This window comes from Ursus americanus, chromosome 23, assembly GCF_024610735.1.
Source record: "Ursus americanus isolate L20-20 chromosome 23, mUrsAme1.1.p, whole genome shotgun sequence".
Lineage (NCBI taxonomy): Eukaryota > Metazoa > Chordata > Mammalia > Carnivora > Ursidae > Ursus > Ursus americanus.
Window position 1 is genome coordinate 43,908,811 of NC_142149.1, and position 24,108 is coordinate 43,932,918.

At 39.3% G+C, this 24,108-nt stretch overlaps 1 protein-coding gene and 1 non-coding gene across 5 annotated transcripts in view; one reads left to right on the forward strand and one right to left on the reverse strand.

Annotated features, from left to right (window-relative positions):
• The window catches only part of SMG6 (SMG6 nonsense mediated mRNA decay factor), a 229,627-nt gene that overhangs the window by 37,120 nt on the left and 168,399 nt on the right, over window positions 1-24,108 (reverse strand). The gene's annotated exons all lie outside the window — the stretch shown is intronic.
• Window positions 18,853-18,956, forward strand: LOC123777212 (U6 spliceosomal RNA). Its single transcript, XR_006775605.1, has one exon. It is a non-coding gene; the product is annotated as a U6 spliceosomal RNA (small nuclear RNA).

Sequence of the window (24,108 nt, forward strand, 5' to 3'; positions counted from 1 at the left end):
GGGCCCCTTAAAAAAAGCCAAGGGGCAAAGAGGTGAGGAGTGGTCTCTGGAGATCAGAATACAAACTCAGGGCAGGGCACATGCTAGAAACAAAAACTCATGAGCATGCAAGAAGCCCATTAGGGAGGTTCAGGATAGCAGTATGTAGAACAAGCCAGCATTTTACTTCCTCTGCAGTTTTCACTGGTCACAGCTTCTCAGTGGCTGAAATATGCCATTTTACTGGGAAAGCTGTGGTGGAGATGAAGTGGTAACTGCTGGTTGCCAGCCATTATGTTATTTCATTTGACTATCACAGTAATCCTTTGAGACAGAAAGAGGAAGAGGAAACTGATGCTCAGGGGAAACAAACCGCTAGTAAGTGGTGAAGTTGAGATCTGAACTCAGATTTGTCTAATCCAAAGTCTGTGCTCATTATACTTTGTAGCCTCTCAGGAAGGCAATGGTACTTTTGGAGAAAGGGACTTACTTCGAGTTCTTTTCATACCCCTCCCCTATCACCGCTCAGCAGTAGCCCAAAGGCCCAACCCCAGGACAAAATACACAGTTCTGAGGAGTTTGTATTCAGGTGAACACAAACCAAATGGATGTCTGGCTAAGTTATGGGCAAGAACAAAGATACTGACTTTTTTTTAAAAGATTTTATTTATTCATTTATTTGAGAGAGAGAGTGAGAGAGAGTACACGAGCAAGGGAAGCTGCAGAGGCAGAGGGAGAAGCAGGCTACCCAATAAGCAGGGAGCCCGATGCGGGGCTCGATCCCAGGACCCCAGGATCATGAGATGAAGGCAGACGCTTAACTGACTGAGCCACCCAGGTGCCCCAAGACACTGAAATTAAACATTTCTCAGAGTATCTGTCCTAAAAGGAGTTCTATCATTCATATTAACTTCATTTCTCTGGACACAGTATGGGCAAGACCTTAGCTGATCAGTTGATGAACTGAATGAATATGGGAAACTTGTCACTGCTGGATGCCAAGTTAAGACTTACATAGGAGTGTCCCCAGAAAGTTCTCTGCAGTACACAGTCTTGAACTCTGGATATACCGTAAAGAGGAAAGTTCACCAGGGAGCACGGGGACAAGAAAAAGGAAATCAAAGTTGCCTCCTTCTACGTGGCACCCAAAGGCTCCTCAAATCCGTTAATCTGAGAAACTTTTACTGTGCAAGGAATAGGGTGTGTTGTTCATCTGACAACTCTTGATCTTGGAGCAAGACAGGAAGGCAGAGAAGGGAAAGAACAATAGTTTAGTTCTCAGTAGAAAGATCAGGCTTAGGGAGGAGATGCCGATTTCTTATTGAGTTCTCAGGGAGTACTTCCCTGTCACAGAATTTTGTCTTGTCTCTTCTTCCAGGGGAAGCTTCCTCAACTGTCTGTCTGCTCTCTGTGGCTGAGAGTGAACTTCCCTTTGTCTAGCCAGACCACTCCACACATGCCATTGTTCTCTGCCCCATTATGCCTGAGTTCAGGCAGAGAAGCCGCCAACATGGCTTTTAGTAGAGGAAGGGAAGGGATCTCTCAAGGGAACTCTGCTTACTGAGGAAAAAGAGACTCCTAGAGTGGCAAATGGCACAGACTGCCCTTCCTCAGTGACCTCAGAGGAACCTACTTACAAAGGGTACAGAGAGGGGAATGAGAAGGAAGGGAAAGAGAGGGAGACCATGATCAGAGAGGTTTTAAGTCCCACAGGAATAACTGTGAGGATGAGGAAAAGGCCGTCTTGTCATGAGGGCAAAATTAACCAGACCCATCTGATTATGACTGAGGGAAGGAGGGTGCTGGGATAATGATTGGGGGCAGAAGCTTACAGACCATGGCATGCATGAAGGGATGTAGGAGAAAAGTGTTCCAAAGCTGATGACAAGGCAGACAGGAAACTTACATGTCCTTGCTGACAGGAAATAAATAGTGAAATTCTGGGTCTCCTCTCATCTGCAGGATTTCTAATAGGCGTCTGAAGTTCACCCTCTTCCCAAGGATGTGCTGACAGCTGGGAATACTGCCCTTCAGGTCAGGCAGGGCAGGGGTCTAGACCTCTCCAGGAGTTCACAAAGAGATTCAGTAAGGACTCAAACCACGATCCAAAACACAAATGGGACTGCCATTTCCTGTTGGGTTTCCATGCTGTAAAAAAGTGGGGGAGAAATGCCAACTACAAAGTGCTCTGTCTTCTGTGGAAAATGGAGTATGCAACGTATCCAGCTCCAGGTTCTGACTTGTAAATCTAAGTGAGAACTAGTTGCTAGCTTCTAGAGGATTATACTGTTAAAGAGATATTCCACCACCCAACCTGCCAGCCTTTCTGCTCGCTGTCCATGGGACTTCTAGGGAGCTGACGACAAAGTTGTCTTGGACCTCCGTAGGAAGGGCAGCCTTGGGCTTTGGCAGCTCTTTCAGGACCTCGGTTCACTGTCCTGTGTTCTTAAACAGCTCTGATGGAACAAGCCATCTGTGAGGGTTATTTAGCTTGGAACTGGAAGAGGGTGAGGATGTGGAAAAAATAAACTGAGCAGCCAAAGGATGGGGCCAGAGAGAGAGAAAGGCAGGTGGCATGTTCGTGAGACTCTGTGCCAGGACTGAGAGCAGGGTGGGATTGCAGAAAGGAATGGTGCCGGAAGGGGGCCAGCACGGGAAGCGCTGGAACGCCCGGGACAGCATGATTTTATTTCCAAAGTGTTCTGCTGTTCTCTGAAGGGCTCACAAACCCTCACTTGACGGTTCCATTATAGGAGAATCCTGGGGTAATGTAACTGTTAAGCACACCTGCCTTGCCTTTGGAAAAACTACCTGAATCCTTCCTAATTTCTCACTGGGCCTGAATCCTAGCTTAGGAGGTAAATCTAACAGGTTTTCTGCAACCAAAGTACAAGATAATGGCAACGGCTGGAAGGGCTAAAACGGAGCCAGTGTAGGGTTCTGAGGGAATCTCTAATCTGAATTAGAGAAAATGGCAACAACAACCGCAGGGTGATCTGGAAGGGATACGGGAATCTGGTATAGGACTGACCTGTGACCGATTATTCGTGTGAAGTCACCTTAATTCACTATGAAGAACATACAAATTGAGGGAGACTTTTATTTTTAAAATCTAGGCATTTTCAATTACATTTTTTCATTTAATCCTTAATGAGATATTACGAAGGGACGAACTACTAGCACCCCCATTTTACAGACAGTAAACTCAAGCCCAGACAAAATAAATAACTTCTATGGAGATTTCTTACGACCAAAACAGAACATAATGAAAACTATGATTTTTATCTAATTCAGGGAGATTTATTTTTCCACAGGTCATTCTGGCAAAACAACATTAGAATTGATGGTATCTCATCTGATCTACTTCTGATCACTAAGCCTATGCAGTATATCCTCACAGGATTTGCAAAAGAGTCCAAAAAGCCGCTGTCAGAATATATTTCTGATTCTTTACTAAATATTTCCAAGTCATTGGACTAAGAACAGGCTTGGAGATAGCAAGCCAGTAGCTATGAATGCTGCTTCTCCCACTTCTAAAGCACACACACAGACATGCAGACAATCACAGACTACAGCTGACCCCTGAACAACACAGGCTGAACTGCATGGGCCCGCTTATATGCAGGTTTTTTTTTTTTTTTAAATAAATGCTGTAAATGTATTTTCCTTATGATTTTCTTTTCTTTTTTTCTTTCTTTTTTTTTTTTTTTAAGATTTTATTTATTTACTTGACAGAGAGAGAGAGAGAGAGAGCGCACAAGTAGGCAGAGCAACAGGCAGAAGGAGAGAGAGAACAAGCTCCCCGCCGAGCAGGAAGCCTGATGTGGAGCTTGATCCCAGGACGCAGAGATCATGACCTGAGCTGAAGGCAGCCGCTTAACGGACTGAGCCACCCAGGCGCCCCTTTTCCTTATGATTTTCTTAACATTTTTTTCTCTAGCTTACTTTATTTAAAAAATACAATATATAATACATAAACAAAGTATGTACTAATTGTTTGTTATTGTAAGGCTTCCAGTCAACAGTGGCTACGAGTAGTTAAGTTCTGGGGGGAGCCAAGAATTTTGTGCATATCTCCAATTGCACAGGGGGATCAGCACCCTCAAGCCCCATGTTATTCAAGGGTCAACTGTCTCTGAAGTATAGTTTCAGTGCTCCAAGAGACAGAGAGACAAAATTTCTTACCAGCCTACACTAGGGAAGCCCCCACACAGCCTGAACTTTTTAAAAATTAGACTAAAGCCACTCTTGCTGCTGATAAAGCAGAAAAGTTCAATAAGAGCATCTTCTATAAGGCACTGAAGGTATGGTGGCACCTCCGCTTCCAGTATCAGGCCAAACTGAAGTTGCTTAGTAATGTGTACTTTAAACACATGGCACATGGCAAAAACAAACACAGGGTACAAAAGGCTGAATTTTAAAAACACATCTCATTCTGATTTCTAGACCCTTTGTTCCCCAGCCCTGTTGCCAGTTTCTGGTGTGTGCTTCAGAGATATTTATGCATACACTGCCATATATGATTAACTGTGGGCTCTCCCTATACCTTTTATAAATACATTTATATTAATGATGATACACTTTGCCATTTTTTTTTTAACTTAACAGCATATCTTCAAGATCACCAACATCATTTGTGAAACACATTTCATACCAAATGCTACAGATCATCAACAGTAAAGTTCTGGAACACATCCAGAAAAACTAGTGAGTTTATTCCAACAGTTTCTCTGTGTTGGGAGGACTGAAAAACCTAGAAAAGGAAGCAAAACAAAGCATACTGGAGAAAAATCCTGTTTGTTACTCAAGTCCATCAGTCCTGGGAGTAGTCAGCAACAAGAGACCCCTCAACCAGGCATGGTCTCAAATAGACAATGGTTGGGCCAAAGAGGCTGCATTTACATATCACAAAAGAATATGAAAAGCATATGTATGTGCTCCAGTCTGCATGCTGCCCAGGAGGAGTGCTATTTCTGAAGCACACACATAGGAAGACATGCAAACAATCACCAACGACAGCTGACCCTTGAGCAACACAAGGGTCCATGTATATGCAGGTTTTTTCCCAATAAATACAGTATCCAATACTGTAAAATGCATTTCCGCTTATGATTGTCTTTATAGTATTTTCTCTAGCTTACTTCTACCACAGTAATCAACGTCAGGAGGTTCTTCAACAAACGCAAAGGCCAGAAACAAACACTAACATTTTTTTACTGCAAAAATTAAAATGTGTTAATTCCATCTTTAAGTGTAACCCAGATGTTATGGCAAGAGGCACCTTGTTCATCTGAAGGCTCAGGCACTGCTTGCAAGTACTAGTCTCGCTGTCAGGGACAATATGCAACTACCACTGAACAGAAAGTAAGATATTTGAGGTGTTTCAGGCTGATCTCACAGTCTGAGGTTCTACTGTGTAAAGGTACCCTCTACTAAGGGCAGGGTATAACTTTTTTTGCTCCCTAGACCGTACTTCTAAAAACATTTTAAGGCATTCTACTGAATTCATTCAATTAAATAATAAGCACCTGCTATGTGTGGCAGGCCTTATTCAATAGAGCAGTGGATAAAACAATGTTCCTGCTGTCATGGAACTTCATGTTCTTGTGAGACTCAGAAAGAAGTAGTGAGAAGCCCTACGAAAACAATTACGTAGGGCAAGAGGGACAGAGAGTAACAGGGCAGGGAGGGTACTGCTATTTTACAGAAGATGAACAGGGAAAGGCTCCCAGAAAAAGTGCCATTAGAGCAGACGTGAATGGGTGAGCCACAAAGCAGAGACAGCCTTAGAAGGGCTTGCCAGCCACACCAGGTAGAGAGAGGAGAACAGGCTCTTCTAGCCCGGCCGCGTGACAGGAGAAGCCTTGGAGAGTTTATGCAACTTGCAAGCCCTCCATGCAGTTTCTGGATAGTTTCCATCACAGATGAGAGTTTTATGTTGAATTTTAAGTTGACCACAAATATTTAACTTCCCTGGACCACAAATGCAGTATCTTCTCTGTGGTTTAGCTGGCACCAAGCACATATTTGCGAATCTCTATATGTCTGCCTGTTATTTAAATTTCTTATAGAAGTGCCAAGGTCTTTAGTTGTGATTTACCCCTTCCCACTCCATATTAGTGGGTCTGAACCCTAATCAGGCCTAATTCTTGGAGAAAGAAGATATCTTTACAATTGAAGTATAGGGTCTTCATTGTTAAATTTCCTATTACCGCTTTCCTCTTCAAAAAATATCACTGGGGGGTCAGTTCTGAGTTCTTGTATTTGAATTACAATGTAAAAATTTAAAAACTTCTGTGCTTTTTTTCTCTAGAGCATGAACAAAAATAAAACTTCGTAAATCTACATACTTTTGCTACATTAAAAAGCAAAACAGGGGCGCCTGGGTGGCACAGCGGTTAAGCGTCTGCCTTCGGCTCAGGGCGTGATCCCGGCGTTCTGGGATCGAGCCCCACGTCAGGCTCCTCCGCTATGAGCCTGCTTCTTCCTCTCCCACTCCCCCTGCTTGTGTTCCCTCTCTCGCTGGCTGTCTCTCTTTGTCAAACAAATAAATAAAATCTTAAAAAAAAAAAAATAAATAAAAAGCAAAACAAATAGAAAAAGCCAGGTGTAATGAGCCCCAAACCTCTAGAAGTGTGTTCTTATTTACATACCAATTCCTGAGAACTATAACCAGCACTAAAGTTACAGAGAATATAGGAAATAGTCCTTGCTCTCCAGCTGTGTCTTCATGAGCTGGCTTGGGCAAGGGCTCTGGCTCCACAAGAACACACAATTCTGGGTTAGGCCTAATCCTAGGGCCAGTGTCTCTTACCCAGCTGGCACAAGATCCGCATGGGACTTTTATCAAATAAAGGCACACAGGCAGATCGTCTGAAACTCCTGAGTTTCAAAACAACCATTCCTGGGGCGCCTGGGTGGCACAGCAGTTAAGCGTCTGCCTTTGGCTCAGGGCGTGATCCCGGCGTTGTGGGATCGAGCCCCACATCGGGCTCTTCTGCTATGAGCCTGCTTCTTCCTCTCCCACTCCCCCTGCTTGTGTTCCCTCTCTCGCTGGCTGTCTCTGTCTCTGTCGAATAAATAAATAAAATCTTAAAAAAAAAAACCAAAAAAAAAAAAACCAAAAAAAACCAACCATTCCTACCCCATTCTGGATTTCTGACATTGCCTTCATCTTTCTCAGTGCAGCCTACTGAACCTCTGGGCTCCTCACAGTCAGGCTGCGGGGGTGGGGGATATACCAAGCTGCAGAACTGAGACCAACATAGAAAGACTTACAGGACATCTTCATGAATCACTGGACTGCTTCTTCCTGAGTTTTACATGAGAGGAATACAGCTATTTGTTAATGAAGTATTCAGACACACATATAAATCCACGCAAGTATATTTTAAGAACAATGCTCACCTTAATAAAATGAACATGACTTTCAAGATATTCAACTTGGAAGGCCAGAAACTCATTAAAACACACACACACACACACACACACACACACACACACACACACAAAAAAAAAACTAGCACTGGCTTGTAATTAGAATAGCTTTAAGTACATGTTTCTAACTATATTGTCCATCCTTCCAGTTTTCCACTTAAATGCGTATATCAGACCTAGGCAACCACATACCAGAAACTATGAGGAATTTTCTGCAAGACAAACTGCAGATGGGACTGGAATGAGGAAAAGCATAACTGATGTTCAATCCTCTGCCTGCCTGATAAGTACATAGATGAGACCTTAGCAGTAGTGCCCCACTAATACCCTTATCTAGGAGCAACTAGGACAAGAGCCAAGGTGGGTCATGGTACACTTAGAAGGGCACAACTGGATCCCACCAGGGTGTCAGAAGAAACTTAGCAGTTGCTGGCCTATAATTGGTGGGGGTGGCCACATGAGACAGAGGAAAGATAAAGCTGAGGTTGGCTTCTAAAAGAGGCAAAAAACCCAAAACAAGAACCTAAGTGGAGAAACCTGGTCTACCACAGAAAACAAGGGTTTAGCTCTCTGCTCTACCTCTAGTTCTAGTTTCCTTTCTCCTCTAGCAGAGTTCAACATCAGCAAATGTTTCTCTTTTCCTTTTATCTGCACCTGAAAATCTTTTATTTATTTTTTAAAGATCTTATTTATTTGAAAGAGAGTGAGCACTAGAGAGAGTGCAAGCACACACAGAGGGAGAGGGAGACAAAGAAGCAGACTCCTTGCTGAGCAGGGAGCTCAACCGGGGCTTGATCCCAGGACTCCGGGATCACAGCCTGAACTGAAGGCAGACACTTAACCGACTGAGCCACTTTTTAAAGATTTATTTATTTATTTGAGAGAGACAGAGAGAAAGAGAGAGAGAGAGAGAGAGCATGAGCAGGTGAGGGGGCAGAGGAAGAAGGACAGAATCTGGAGCAGACTCCCTGATGAGTGTGGAGCCCAATGAGTGGTTTGATCTCATGACCCTGGGATCATGACCCAAGCCAAAATCAAGAATTGGATGCTCAACTGACTGAGCCACCCAGGCTTTCTTTTTGAAAGCGAGAGTGCGTGTGCACAAAAGGGGACACCTAACCGACAGAGCCACCCAGGTGCCCCCTTGAGTAGGCAAACATTGCTTATTAAATAGCATAAAAGAAAAAAAATTTCATTAAAACTAACAACTTGTGTTCATCAAAAGACACTGAGAGTAAAAATGTGAGCCACAGACTGAGAGAAGATATTTTCAATATATACATCCAACACAGATCTTAATATTCAGAATACTAAAAAAATAATTCTGGAAATCAATAAGAAAAAAGACAAACCACCCAAGGGAAAAAAAAGTCAGGAATAGGCACTCCAAAGAAGAGGATATCCAAATGGCCTACAACAGAAGAAAAGATACTTAACATTATTATTCATCAGGAAAATGCAAATTAAAATTACAATGATGGGGCGCCTGGGTGGCACAGCGGTTAAGCGTCTGCCTTCGGCTCAGGGCGTGATCCTGGAGTTATGGGATCGAGCCCCACATCAGGCTCCTCTGCTATGAGCCTGCTTCTTCCTCTCCCACTCCCCCTGCTTGTGTTCCCTCTCTCGCTGGCTGTCTCTATCTCTGTCAAATAAATAAATAAAATCTTAAAAAAAAAAAAATTACAATGAGATATTTCTACACACCCACCAGAATGGCTAAAATGACAACCAAAATCAAAATCAAGTATTATGAAAAAATGCTCCACATCACTTGGCATCAGGGAAATACAAATCAAAACTACAATGAGATACCACCTCACACTGGTCAGAATGGCTAAAATTAACAAGACAGGAAACAATAAATGTTGGTGAGGATGTGGAGAAAGGGGAACCCTCTTACACTGCTGGTGGGAATGCAAGCTGGTGCAGCCACTCTGGAAAACAGTATGGAGGTTCCTCAAGAAGTTAAAAAACAGAGCTACCCTATGACTCAGCAATTGCACTACTAGGTATTTACAGCAAAGACACAAATGTAGTGATCCGAAGGGGCACTTGCACCCCAATGTTTACAGCAGCAATGTTCACAACAGCCAAACAGTGGAAAGAGCCCAAATGTCCATCAACAGAAGAATGGATAAAGAAGATGTGGTACATATACACAATGGAATATTAGCCATTAGAAAGGATGAAATCTTACCATTTACATCGACATGGATGGAACTGGAGGGTATTATGCTGAGTGAAATAAGTCAATCAGAGAAAGACAATTACCATATGGTTTTACTCATATGTGGAATATAAGAAATAGCACAGAAGATCATAGGGGAAGGGAGGGAAAACGGAATGGGAAGTCATCAGAGAGGGAGAAAAACCATGAGAAACTCTTAACTATAGGAAACAAACTGAGGGTTGCTGGAGGGGAGTGGGCTGGGGGAGGTAATTGGCTGATGGGCATTAAAGAGGGAATGTGATGTGATGAGCACTGGGTGTTATACACAACTAATGGATTGTTGAACACTACATCTGAAACTAATGATACAGTGAAAGGACACCTATCAGCCAACTAATATGTTGGCTAATTAAATTTAAATAACAAAACAAAACCAAACAAAACCAAGTGTTGCCAAGATGCCAAAACTCTCATACACTGTAGATGGTCATGCAGATTGGTATAACCACCATGGAAATCTGTTTGGCAGTATCTACTGAAGTAACATACACCTACCTACCTTATGACCTAACAATCCCATTCCTAGGTTTATATCAAAGAGAAATAAGTTAGAGCATAAGTCCACCAAAAGAGCATAAAAATGTTCATGGTAGCTTTAGTCATAATAGCCAAGACTGGTAAAATAAACAAATTTTCATCAACAGTAGAATAAACAAATTGTGGTATATTCATACAAAAAAATACTACCCAGCAATCATGAAGAATGAACTACTTACATGCAGCAACATGGATTAACCTCTCATAGGGTGTGTTGAACAAAAGAAGCGAGACACAAAGGGTATGTACTATATGAGTCCATTTATACACAGTTCAAAAATAGGCAAAAAGAACTGAGAGTGAGTGAGGTGAGAATAACGGTTACCTGTGTGAGGTAGACTATAATAAGAAGGGGCATAAAGGGATGCCAGAAATACTCTGTATTTTTTCCCCCAAATATTTATTTATTTGAGAGAGAGTGACAGTATTAGTGGGAGGGGGAGGGGGAGAGAGAATCTCAAGCCGACTCCATGCTGAGTGTGGAGCCTGATGTGGGGCTTGATCTCACCACCCTGAGATCATGACCTGAGCCAAAACCAAGAGCTGGACACTTAACTGACTGTGCCACCCAGGTACCCCACAGAAATACTCTGTATCTTGATCGGGGTGGAGTTAGCAGGAATACAATCATGTATAAAAATGTACTGAGCTTAAACTTAAGAGTAGTGTACATGACTTGATGAAACTTAAAGCTCAATAAAAAAAGTGAAAAAACTACACATACTAAATTGTATTTCAAATTCGATTAGGCAGTTAAATGAGAAAATGATCAGGGAAAACTACAGGTAAGGCGGTCAGTAGCAGTTAAGTACAACAGAAAACTAAAACCGTGAAACCGAACACTTGCTCGAGTCTCTACTACAACACAGAATTAAAAAGAGAGGAAAAGTAAAGAAATGTGGTGACAGATCCCTAATCTTTATTTTTTAATTTTTAAAAAAGATTTATGTATTTATTTTAGAGAGACAGTGAGTGAGAGAGCACATGAGTGGGAGGGGCAGAGGGAGAGAGAGAATCTCAGGCAGACTCTGCGCTGAGTGCAGAGCCTGACCTGGGGCTCGATCCCAGGACCCTGAGATCATGACCTGCGCCAAAACCAAGAGTTGGTGCTCAACCAACGGAGCCACAAAGGTGCCTCAGATCCCTAATCTTTAAAAGCTACTTCAGAGAGATCAAGACAGACAGGAGAAGAGCAATGATTTCAAAAAATGAGAAAGAAAAGGATTAAAAAAGAGAGAAGGAAACTCTCCTGAAAGATTTAAAGGCTGAAAACATTTTTTTTTAAAGATTTTATTTATTTATTCGACAGAGATAGAGACAGCCAGCGAGAGAGGGAACACAGGCAGGGGGAGTGGGAGAGGAAGAAGCAGGCTCCCAGCGGAGGAGCCTGATGTGGGGCTCGATCCCATAACGCCGGGATCACACCGGGATCACACCAGGATCACGCCCTGAGCCGAAGGCAGACTCTTTAACCGCTGTGCCACCTGGGCGCCCCTAAAGGCTGAACGTTCTGAGGGCATGTTAAGAAACTTAGTAAGAGACTAATACCTTCATTAGTGATGGCAAAAAAGTGTTTTGTTTTTCATTTTAAGGAATCAGAGGCTTCATTTGTGTTCAGTGGGAAAGAGTGCCGTGATCAAATACTAATGCCTATCTTTGGCACAGAATAGAAGGACACCTATCAGACACTGCCAGACATATCTTGGTTCGGTCTTTAATTTCCAAGGATAATGAGAAAAAAAAATAATCCTATACACATTAAAAAAAAAAAACAAAAAACAACACACACAAATCTGACTGGCCTCAGACTTTTCTGCCCCAACACTAGTTAGCCATGCGTGGAGAAGAGCAAAAGAAAAAAACATCTCTCAGATAAACTAAGACTTAGAAAGATAATAAACATTTTTCTTTCAGAAAAAATATTACTTAAATATGTATCCCAGTAAAACAAGATACTAGTAAAAACTCAAGAACATTGTTTAAAAAGAAATCAAGAATATCTTCAACAAATAACATTAAATGGCATTTTAAAAAGGGAAGTGAGAAGGATTTGAGATTCTGCCCTGGATCAGCATCTTGGCCATGTGCTTGGTCACCCCAGTATAGCCACTGTGCACACCCACAGGCTCACCGCTGGGGGCAAGGAAAAAAGGGCTGCCCATTATCCGTATCAGTGGAGTTTGATGGAAGGAGATAGGTGCAGTCTCTTAAGTTAATCGTTACGATGTGTCAAAGGGTTTAGAGAAGATTATTGATTTAGGAAGCGTTTTCCTGATTGATGAAAAATAACTTGGTTATGTTCATCTAATCCTTCTAGAAGGTTATGCAGTGTATTAATGTAGTGCATAATAAACACAACAAAAAAGTAAAACAAAAAGGGAGGTGGGGAAACTTATACATTACAGGGGAAACTGTTACACATTAAAAGGACCTTGATACCGTATCAACCAAAAATAAAGTATGAAGCTTGCCTATCAGATCTTAATTCTAATGGAGCCATTGTGAAATGGCATTTAAAAATTTTTAATTCCGGTATAGTTAACATACAGTGCTATATTTGTTTCAGGTGTACAATATAGTGATTCAACAATTCTATACATTTCTCAGTGCTCATCATGATAAGTACACTCTTAATCCCCATCACCTACTTCACCCATCGCCTCACCCACCTTCCTTGTGGTAACCACCTGTTTGTTCTTTATAATTAATAGTCTGGTTTTTTTAATTTGTCTCATTTTCTGTGCTTGTTTTGTTTTTTAAATTCCACATATGAGCAAAATCATATGTTGTCTTTCTCTGACTTATTTCACTTACCCTCTAGATCCATCCATGTTGCTGCAAATGGCAAAATTTCATTCTTTTTTATGGCTGAGAAATATTCCACTGTGTGTATGTGTGTGCGTGTGGATACACACACATACTACCTCATCTATCAATGGACACTAGGCTACTGCCATAATTTGGCTATTGTAAATAATGCTGTCATAAACACAGGGGTGCGTGTATCTTTTTGAATTAGTGTTTTCATATTCTTTGGGTAAATACCCAGGAGTAGAATTACCGGATCCTGTGGTAGTTCTATTTTTAACCTTTTGATGAACCTCCATATTGTTTTCCAGAATGGCTGCACCAGTTTGCATTCCTACCAACTGTGTACGAGGGTTCCTTTTTTCCCACATCCTCACCAACACTTGCATGTTTTTGATTCTAGCCAGTAAAATGGCATTTTTTGAGATAATCTGGAGACTCTGAAAATGGACTATATATGACATTTATAAATTATTCACTTTGATATGTGTAATAATGTTAGAGAGGTCATGTTAGGGAAAAAAAGCTTTACAAGTTAGTGACACCTACTGACGTATTTTCAATATAATGAATGGGGTTTGATTTGAAACTTTCAGAATAAAAATCTGGCAGGGGGACAAGGAGAATGATTGAAAAAAAGATTGGCAAAATGTTGACACCTGCTCAAGCTACATGGTGATTCATTATACTAGTCTTTTTACTTTTCTTGTACTCTTGAAAATTTCAACAACAACAAAAACCAACAAAAAACAAAACCTAAGAGCAAAAGTGGATACATTGTTTTAAAAAACAAATGGCAAAAAGAGTAAAAGATAGTTCTTTCTATATTAGGAATGTTAACAGGATTCTAAAAACAGTACCCATGTTAAAAATTATTCTTTAAAGAGATGATACACAATGTACACACAGTATAAAAACATTTAATGATAATAGGGTTGAGAGCATAAAGTGGTTAATCTGGACACTACAGCATAGGTTTGAATTACAGATGTGGGACCTTAGGTAAAGTGCTCAATCTAAGTGTCAGTTTCTCTATCTGTAAAATGGGGATAGAGCAGTGTTTACCCCAGTTAAGACTACTGTGAAGATTAAATACTGGCACAATGTAAGCCTAAATAAATAGCTGCTATTATCTAAAATCTCACTGACACCCATAAAAACTAGGAAATGAAGGAGTGATGAGAGAAGGAGGATACAGGAAGTCCTACATTTATCCATGGGGAGGAGTGACAGAAACTGCAAGTTGTTTCCCACTATCTGTTCTCCTACTCTTCCTCTGTAACAGAACTCTTTAGTTTTAGCTACACATACGACTGCCTAGAAGTATATCCCAGTCTACACTGCAGGTAGGTTTGGCCATGTGAGTCAGTTCTGGCCAACAGAATTAGAAGTGTGTATGAACTCTCAGGTATTTAAAGGGAGAGGCATCTTTAAATTTCTTTTTTTTTTTAGAATTGCATTCCTTCTTTTTTTAATATATATTTTATTTATTTATTTGACAGAGAGAGCGAGTGCACAAGCAGGGAGAGGGGCAGGCAGAGGGAAAGGGAGAAGCAGGCTCCCTGCTGAGCCAAAGGCAGACACTTAACTGACTGAGCCACCCAGGTGGCCCTCCATTCCTTCTTTTAACTGTTTGTACTTCCCACAGGCTTCTATGCAGAGGAAAAGGCATCATATTCCAATAGCCATCTTAGACTTTATGGGTCTTCGGAAATGAAAACGATGTACAGCAGAGCAACAAAATGGAAAGAGCCTTGGTCCATGACACTATAAAGTGCCAAACCAGAAAACTTCTGGACTTTTCTTTCACTTGAGAGAAAAATCTACTTCTATCTTATTTAAGTTACTGTTACTGTATTTTGGAATTTTCTGTTTCTTACAGCTGAACATAATCCTAACTAAATTGAGAGAATGTTATATCCTGTTTAATTCCTCCTGATAAGTAAGAGAAAAATAATTTAAAGTATTTTATAATTTAAAATAATTAAAATAATTAAAGAAAAAGAAGTGGAGTTAAAATGCAATGAATATAGACGTGGTGGTTGCACAACACTGTAAATAGTCTAAATGTCTGGGAATTATTCATTTAAATGGCTAATTTTATATCTTATATGAATTTCACCTCAATTTTTTAATGCAATGTTATAAATACAGTTTAGAAGAGACATACCTAAAGCAATGAGATTTAGGGAAAAAAAGGGGGTGAGGGGGGAGAGAAGAAAAAAATCTATTAGGCAAAGATAAACACTAAAACAAAACAAAAAACCAAAGGAGGATACAAGGCAAGAATGAACTGAAATGAAAATAAAGAAACAAAACCCTTTGAAATACAAGGAAAAACTGACAAAAGCACAATTGTAGCTTTTGTAATAGCACCATTCATTCTTTAACATATCAAGCAGATAAAAATAATACAACTAGAATAGTGTAATTAATAATGATAATTCAATAGCTCTATACTGAATTTTGTATGCTACTAAAATACATCCTTCTCAAAATGCATAAAGTTCAAAGAAAAAAAGGTATTATATACTTGGTCACAGAAATTTTTAAAAAATATCCTGAAGTAGAAATTAATAACAAAAGTTTAAGAAATCAGGGGCGCCTGGGTGGCACGGCGGTTAAGCGTCTGCCTCTGGCTCAGGGCGTGATCCTGGCGTTATGGGATCGGGACCCACATCAGGCTCCTCCGCTGGGAGCCTGCTTCTTCCTCTCCCACTCCCCCTGCTTGTGTTCCCTCTCTCGCTGGCTGTCTCTATCTCTGTCAAATAAATAAATAAAATCTTAAAAAAAAAAAAGTTTAAGAAATCCAACTAAACAAACCCCACAAAATTCTCCTAAAGAACTTCAGAATGAAAGAGAAAATCTAATGATGATCAGAGCCTATTTAGGAAATGATCATTAGAATAGCACGCATCTAAATGGATTAGAATGTAGCCAAAGTACTAGTAGTGGCATATTCAAAGCTATAAAGCTTTTAAGTAAATTAATAAAAAACACAGATAAACATAGAAGATTCAACAAAAGTAGAACAAACCACATCAAGGACAAATAAAAGAAAATAAAGATAAAAATAAAAATTATAAAATAATAAGAGCTAGTTTTTGAAAACTAAGAAATGCACATTGCTAACAAATTTAAGAAAAAAATCAGAGAGCATAAATCAAATTAGCAATGGAAAGTGGAATTAACAATGTAGTCTTAATTTTTTGTTAGAAAGGAGATTAAAACATGTGATATTAGAGGAATGGATGATTTTCTGGCATAAGGTTAACAAAATTGATACAAAAGTGATGGAAATTTCCATATCACAATTGTGGTGGTATTTAAACTAATGTATATTTTTGTCAAACTCACCCAATTGAACATTTAAAGCTACTGAATTACTCATTCTACATGTTTGTTATATCTCAATAATTCTAACCAAAAATTTGAAACAAAACCCAGAAAAGACTAATAAGCAAAGAACAGACAAAGGAGGGAGGTGTCCAAGTTTTTCTTTCCAAAACTACTACAGGCTGAGTTTCTTCAGTTCATTCATGTGTTCAGTCAATAATACTTATTAGTGGTGTGGGAAGGGGTCTATTCTCCAGGAACTGTTCTAAGCACTAGAGATTAATACAGTAAATGAAAATAAAGTTTCTATATTCTAGTGGGAAACAATAAATAAGCAAAGCAAAAGCAAAAGCAAAAACCTGTTGTCAGGTGACGGTAAGTGCTAAGAAATAAAGTCCAGTAGGGTACACAGTGCCTGGGGTAGAGTATTCATTTCTATAGATCATGGGTAAAGAACTTTCTGATAAGGCTGACTTCTGAATAGAGATCTGAAGGACAAAAAAAGCAAACCATGCAGTGAATGAAGCAGAAGTGCAAAGGCCCAGAGCATGATTTGTCTGGCATGACTCAAGAATGAGTAGGCTGGTTTGGCCAGTGAAGAGTAAGCAATGCAGAGAGGGGTAGGGATGAGGTCAGAAAGGAAGGAGGCCCCAGTCAGGGCTTGATATTTCCTTCTGAGAGGAACCCTCTGGAGGGGCTTAGAACAGTGGTGTTAAATAATCCACCTTACATGTTAAAAGATCACCCTGGTTGCTGTTTTGTGACTGGATGGGAGGGGCAAAGGTCGGAATAAGCCTACTGTAATAGATTAAGCAAGAGAAAGAAACATTTTAGACCATGGTAGTACTACTGTAAATGGATTCTGCATGGAATTTTTTAAAGAAGATCTATTTATTTACTTGAGAGAGAAGGAGAAAGACAGAGAGAGAGAGACAGTATGAGCAGGAGGGGCAGAGGGAGAGGAACTCTCAAGCAGATTCCTCACTGAGCATGAAGCCTGACGTAGGGCTTGGTCCCACAACCCTGAGATCGTGACCTGAGCCGAAACCAAAAGTCAGACACTCAACTGACTATACCACCCAGGTGCCCCGGATTCTATGTATATTTTAAAGACGCAGTGATAGGACTGCTGAGAGTCTGAAGGTAGAATCTGAGAGAAAGAGTCAAGAATGATTCTCAAAGTAATGTACACTTTCCAGGTCACAGAAAAAGCAAAGCTTTTCCCATTCTTTTTTTAAAAGTCAGCACAACCTAATACTCAAATATCCAAAGCATAAACAGCAAAGATGGAAAGGAGAGGCCAGGCCCACTATGGAAATGGATGTAAATATCCTAAGTAAAATAACAGCAAATCAAATTAGCAGACCATTAAAATACAACTACACTGAGTCCAGAGTTTATCCCAGTAAGAAATGAACAAGTCAAGTTTAGAAAATATATTTAACATATCACACAAAGAAAGAAGTGATTATTTTAATAGCATTTTTTTTAAAACAGACCTTAAAAAAAAAGATTTTATTTATTTATTTGAAAGAGAGTGAGAGAGAGCGAGAGAGCGAGACAGAGCACGAGCAGGGGTCAGGGGCAGGGGAGAAGCAGGCCCCCCAGCTGAGCAGGGAGCTTGACAAGGGCTCCATCCCAGGACCCTGGGATCATGACCTGAGCTGAAGGCAGATGCCTAACTGACTGAGCCACCTAGGCGCCCCATTTTAATAGCATTTTAATGAAAATGCATCTTATAAAACTTCAGCATACTTTTTTTTTTTTTCCCCTAAGTAGAGACTCAGTAAAAATAGGAAAACACAGGGTGCCTGAATTGCTCAGTCAGTTAAGTGTCTGACTCGGGCCAGGTCATGATCTCAGGGTTCTGGGACTGAGGAGTGGCAGCAGAGGAGGTCTGCTTCCCACTCAGCAGGGAATCTGCTCATCCCTCTGCCCCTCCCCCTGCTCATCCCTTTATCCCTCCCCTTGCTCCTGCTCTCTTTCAAATGAATAAAATCTTAAAAATAAAAGAAAAACACTTCCTTAATATGCTGATTATCTTTTAAGATAACAGAAGCATTATGTGAATGTTCAAAATACTAAAATATTCCTATTAAAGTTAAAAAAATTCTTACTATCACAGGATTATTATTTAAATGCATTTAGTTTCAGGTAAGGCAGTCAGGCAGAAATCAGAGAATAAGATATATGACTACTGAAAAACAGATAACATTGTCATTAAAATAAATATAATTAGAAAATCCAAAGTGATCAGCTTAAAAAAAAAAAAAAACAATAAGAGAGTTTGATGTGATGGCTGGATATAAAAAGTTAGCATTTCCAAAGTACTATTTAGGAGGTGTAAAGGAAAAAACAATCCATTCATTATAGCAAGAAAATTACTGAAAAAATGTGAGACGTGAGACCTAAAGAAACTGATATGCAGAGAATACTTTGTTCTAATAAGAAATTTTATAACCACGTCAATTTGTTTCAAAGAAAATTTTAAAGTGAATTTAATTCCAATTGAGATGCCATGAGGAGCGCTCATTTCAGCAGCACATATACTAAAATTGGAATGACACAGAGGTTAGCATGGTACCTGCCCGAGGATGACATACAAATGCATGAAGGGTTCCATGTCTTCTGTTGTATATGTCAAAGTTGCTAAGAGAATAAATCTGAACAGTTCTCATCACTGGGGCATCCAGGTGGCTCAGTTGGTTAAGGGTCTGACTCTTGATCTCAGCTCAGATTTTGATCTCAGGGTGTTCAAATCCCGCGCTGGGATCCATGCTGGGTATGGAGCTTACTTTAAAAAAAAAAAAGTTCTCATCACAAGAAAAAAACATGTGACTACACACAGTGATGGATGCATTATAGACATTATGATGACCACTTTGTATATATTATTGAATAAACATGTTGCACACCTGAAACTACTATATTATTATTTGTCAATTGTATCTGAATAAAAGAAATACCATGAGGATTTGGGGAAGGGGAGTTAATGAAACTTAAAATATTCTGAAGTTTGCATAAAGTGTATGTAAGAGGGGAAAGCCAAAGGAATAGTGCACCAAATATAAATAAAAGGGTGTGTGTAAATTCACACCACTAGTATTAAAACATCACAAAGCTATAGTAACTCAAAGAGTAAAGTTGTGTTTCAAGAATATACAAACATAAAACAGCCGAGAAACAAATGCTACTATGCATGTCTATCTACCGACACATACAGATCCTAGCACAGCGTGTGTATATATAGTTAGTATATAATGGAGCTTAACTTTTAGTTAAATAAGGACAGAATAAGTTATCTGATAAATGATACTAAGATCATTTGTAAACTACTTTGAAAAATTCAGTTATATCTATACCCCACATCACTCAGCACAATAAATTCCAGATAAAAGTTTTAATAATAATTTTTCAAAAGGTAAAATAATGAGAATATATGATTAGTCATCTAACTGGAGGTTAGGAAGACTTCTGTAAGCATAAAAAGAAATTTCATAAAGGGAAAATGGAAAGATTTGACTACAGAAAATTATAAATAATTTGCATTTGAGAAAATTCCATAGATAATGGAAGATAAGTGACAAGCTGTATAAAAATATTTTCAACATAAATGACTGAAAAAAATTAAGTGGAAAATAGTCCAATAAATAATGGGCAAAGGACATGACAAGGTAACTCCCTAACAAAGATACACAAATGTCAATGTTCAGAAGTACCTGAGGATTCCTCTTTTAAACATTTTCAAAATCAGTTTATCAGTTATAGTGCTAATTCTCATTATGCCAAAGACCCATTTATGGGGCACCTGGGTGGCTCAGTCAGTTAAAAGCGTCTGCCTTTGGCTCGGGTCATGATTCTGGGGTCCTGGGATTGAGCCCCGCATCGGACTCCCTGCTCAGCAGGGAGCCTGCTTCTCCCTCTGCCCTTCACTCCACTCTCTCTCACTCTTTCTCTCTCAAATAAATAAATAAAATCTTAAAAGACTCATTTTATTTTTGACCCAATAAAGGAATAACTACATGCTCATTTTATTTATTGTTCACTGGAAAATATATTTACTATTTTTGACTCCAAGTGTTGTTCCAGTTATTAAAAAAAAAATCAAAACTAGATTTAAAGTCTAAAAATTTGTCATCCTTAAGGATATTCAAAAGAATGTGTCATGGGGTCCAGAAAGCAGAGGGCACAAACAAAACCCTAAGTGATAGAAATAATACTAACATACATGTATACAAATTTCTATGTTAGCCAGTACAGGAGTTCTGCTTCCAATATGGCCAAGTAAGTTCCTACTGGATCACATTTCCTGCAGATAACAATGATAAACTCAGGGCAAAATTATAAAAACAAATACCTAAGGCCCTAGACAGTGAACCAAAACAGGCAAGATTTGAAAGGGGTACCAATACTCAGAAGAAGGAGCTGGGACGGTTAACTTTACCTCCTCCTCCCAACTTATAGATTTAGGGAAGGTATCCCATACAGGACCACTCAAACTCTGTGGGAAAATTCATAGTCTTTAATAGTGTAAAAAAAATAAAGGACAAAGTTTGGGACAATCATAGCTGCTAGAAAGTAAGTGAGGCTATTATATAAAGGAGAGAGTCAGAGAGGAGGTCCCATATTCTGTATACACATAATGCTTAAATTTCTTGCTGACTTTCGAATGGTGCATGCACAGATTAAATGTAATATAAACGAATTAATGTAAGCCAAGAAACCAGACAAACAGAATGGATGTCTGACTTGCAGTTTGAGTCTAACCAATTGCACTGCCAGCTAAAATAAAGCATCAACCTTCTCTGGAGGAATAAAACAAAATCCACCTGACATTTACACTTCCAGGATAAAATCTAAAATTACTCAATATACAAAAAAACAGGAAAATGTGACCTATTCTCAAGAGAAAATATAGTAAATGGAGACCAACTTCGAAATGACATGAATGTCAGAATTAATAGCAAGGCTGGCAAAGAAGTTATCATAATTGTGTTCAATGAAATAAAGGAAAATGATTGAAATCAGTGAAAAGATAGGAAATCTCTGCAGAGAAACAAAAACTATGAAAAAGAACCAAATGGAAATTCTAGGAATGAAAAAAACCACCAATATCTGAAATAAAAAAGTCACTGGGTAGACTTAAAAGAAAATGGACATGACAAAGACTTGAGTAGTCAGAACAACGGAAATAAGCCAATCTGGAGAACATAGAGAAAAAAAATTAATTAAGCCTTTAAGATTTGGAAGACAATAGCAAAAGGCCGAACATATGCGTAACTGAATCCCAGAAGCAAAAGAGAGAGCTTGGAGCAGAGAAGAAAATATTATTATTCAGTTATAATGTCTAAGTTCCCCAATTTGGTGAAAGACAATTTATAGATTCAAGAATATAGTAAACCCCAAGCAAGATAAATACAAAGAAAATTATTCTTAGCCCCTTAATAGTCAAACTACTGAAAATGTTGAAAGCAGCCAAAGAAAAATGACACATTGGATACAGAGAACAATAATTTGAATGAGGGCTGATGTCCTACCAGAAACCATATATGTCATAAGACAATGGATGGACATATTTGAAGTACTGAAAACTTTTCTTTAAAATTTTTTGAAAGTATTTATTTATTTTAGAGAGAGAGAGAGAGAGAGAGAGGACACGTGCACATGCGTGCATAAGCAGGGGGAGGAGCAGAGGAACAAGTAGACTCCCCGCCGTGTGGGGAGCCCAACGTGGGGCTCTATCGCAGGACCCTGAGCATCATGACCTGAGCAGAAGTCAGATGCTCAACTGACTGAGCCACCCAGGTGCCCCAAGTATTGCAAAATTTCTACATCCAGACATCTTTGAAGAAATAAGTGAAATTTTGGAGTACCTGGATTGCTCAGTTGGTCAAGTGTCTGCCTTTGGCTCAGGTCATGATCTCAGGGTCCTGGAATAGAGTCCCACATCAGGCTCCCTGCTCAGCAGGGAGTCTGCTTCTCCCTCTCCCTTTGCCGTTCCCCCTGCTTGTGCTCTTTCACTCTCACTCTCTCTCTAATAAATAAAATCTTAAAAAAAAATAAATTAGTGAAATAAAGACACTTTCTGATAAAAGAACACGAAGAGAATTCGTTGCCAGCAGATCTGCCCCACAAGAAAAGTTAGTAAAAGCTCTTCAAACCAGAGGAAAGTGACACCACTTGGATGCTTAGACAACAATTTTTCTTTTTCTTTCTTTGTTTTTTTAAGATCTTATTTATTTATTTATTTGAGAGAGAGAGAGAGAGAGGGCACAAGGAGTGTGAGCACACATGAGCAGGGGAGAGGAAGAAGCAGGCTCCCTGCTGAGCAGAGAGCCAGATGTGGGACTTGATTCCAGGACCCCAGGATCATGACCTGAGCTGAAGGCAGACGCTTAACTGACTGAGCCACCCACGTGCCGGAGACAACAATTTTTCTATCTTCTAAATTAAAATAGATATATAGATCTGGGGTGCCTGGCTGGCTCAGTCAGCAAAGCTTGGGACTACTGATCTTGGGGTCATGAATCTGAGCCCCACGTTGGGAGTAGAGTTTACTTAAAAATAATAATAAATAAAAAAAATAAAATAGATATATAAATCTGCTTAAAGCAAAAATCATAATATTTTACAAATGGTGCTAGGAAAACTGGATATTCACATGTTAAAGAACTTAGCTAGATCTCTAACACCAAATACAAAAATTAACTCAAAATAGGTCAAAGATCTAAACATACAAACCAAAACTATAAAACGCTCAGAATAAAAAAGAGGGGAAAATCTTCATGACACTGGATTTGGCAATGATTTATTGCATATGACACCAAAAGCACATGCAACAAAAGAAAAAATAGATAAAATGGCAAATTTTATGTTATGTATATTTTACCATACACAAACAACATTATCACCACAGACTTTAGTGTTATTTAAAACATTTTCTAATATTAAATTAGTAGGAATAAAGTTTGCACGTCTTTGAAGCAAAAACAACAAAACAACCCCATAACATTGTCATGTGGGGTTTATAATGTATATAATATGTTATATACATATGTGTGTTATGGTATGTACTATATAGCAATCATAATAATAAAATACAGAGCTACTGGTAACTGAAACTGTGTGGTTACAAGGTTTTTATGTGTTATGTGAAGTGGTACGATAGTAACTATAATTAGACTGAAAAGTTAAGGATGTCTGCTATAATCTACAGAGCCAAAACTAAAAAAATTGTAAACAGATATAACTAAAAGCCAACAAGTAAGTTAAAATGGAATTCTTTTTTTTTTTTTTAAGATTTTATTTATTTGAGAGAGAGTGGAGAGACAGTGTGAGCAAGTGCACAAGCAAGGGGAGGTGCAGATGGAGAAGCAGGCTCCCCTCTGAGCAGGGAGCCTGATGCGGGGCTCGATCCCAGAACCCTGGGATCATGACCTGAGCTGAAGGCAGATGCCACCCAGGTACCCCTAAAAGGGAATTCTAAAAAAAATTCAAATAATCTAAAAGAAGTCAGAAAAGGAGGTACAAAAGGTACAAAAAGGAACAAAAATCAGAAGGGACAAACAAAACTGTAAGTCTAAACTCGACCACAAGAATAATTACATCAAATATTAATAAACTAAATTACCCCAATTAAAAAGAAGAGATTGTCAGTGTGGATTAAAAAGTAAGACCCAATTATACGTTGTCAATAAAAGACACATTAAAGACACATTTTATGAATAAAAACACAGACTGGTTAAAAGCACATGGATGGGAAAAGATATACCATGCAAATA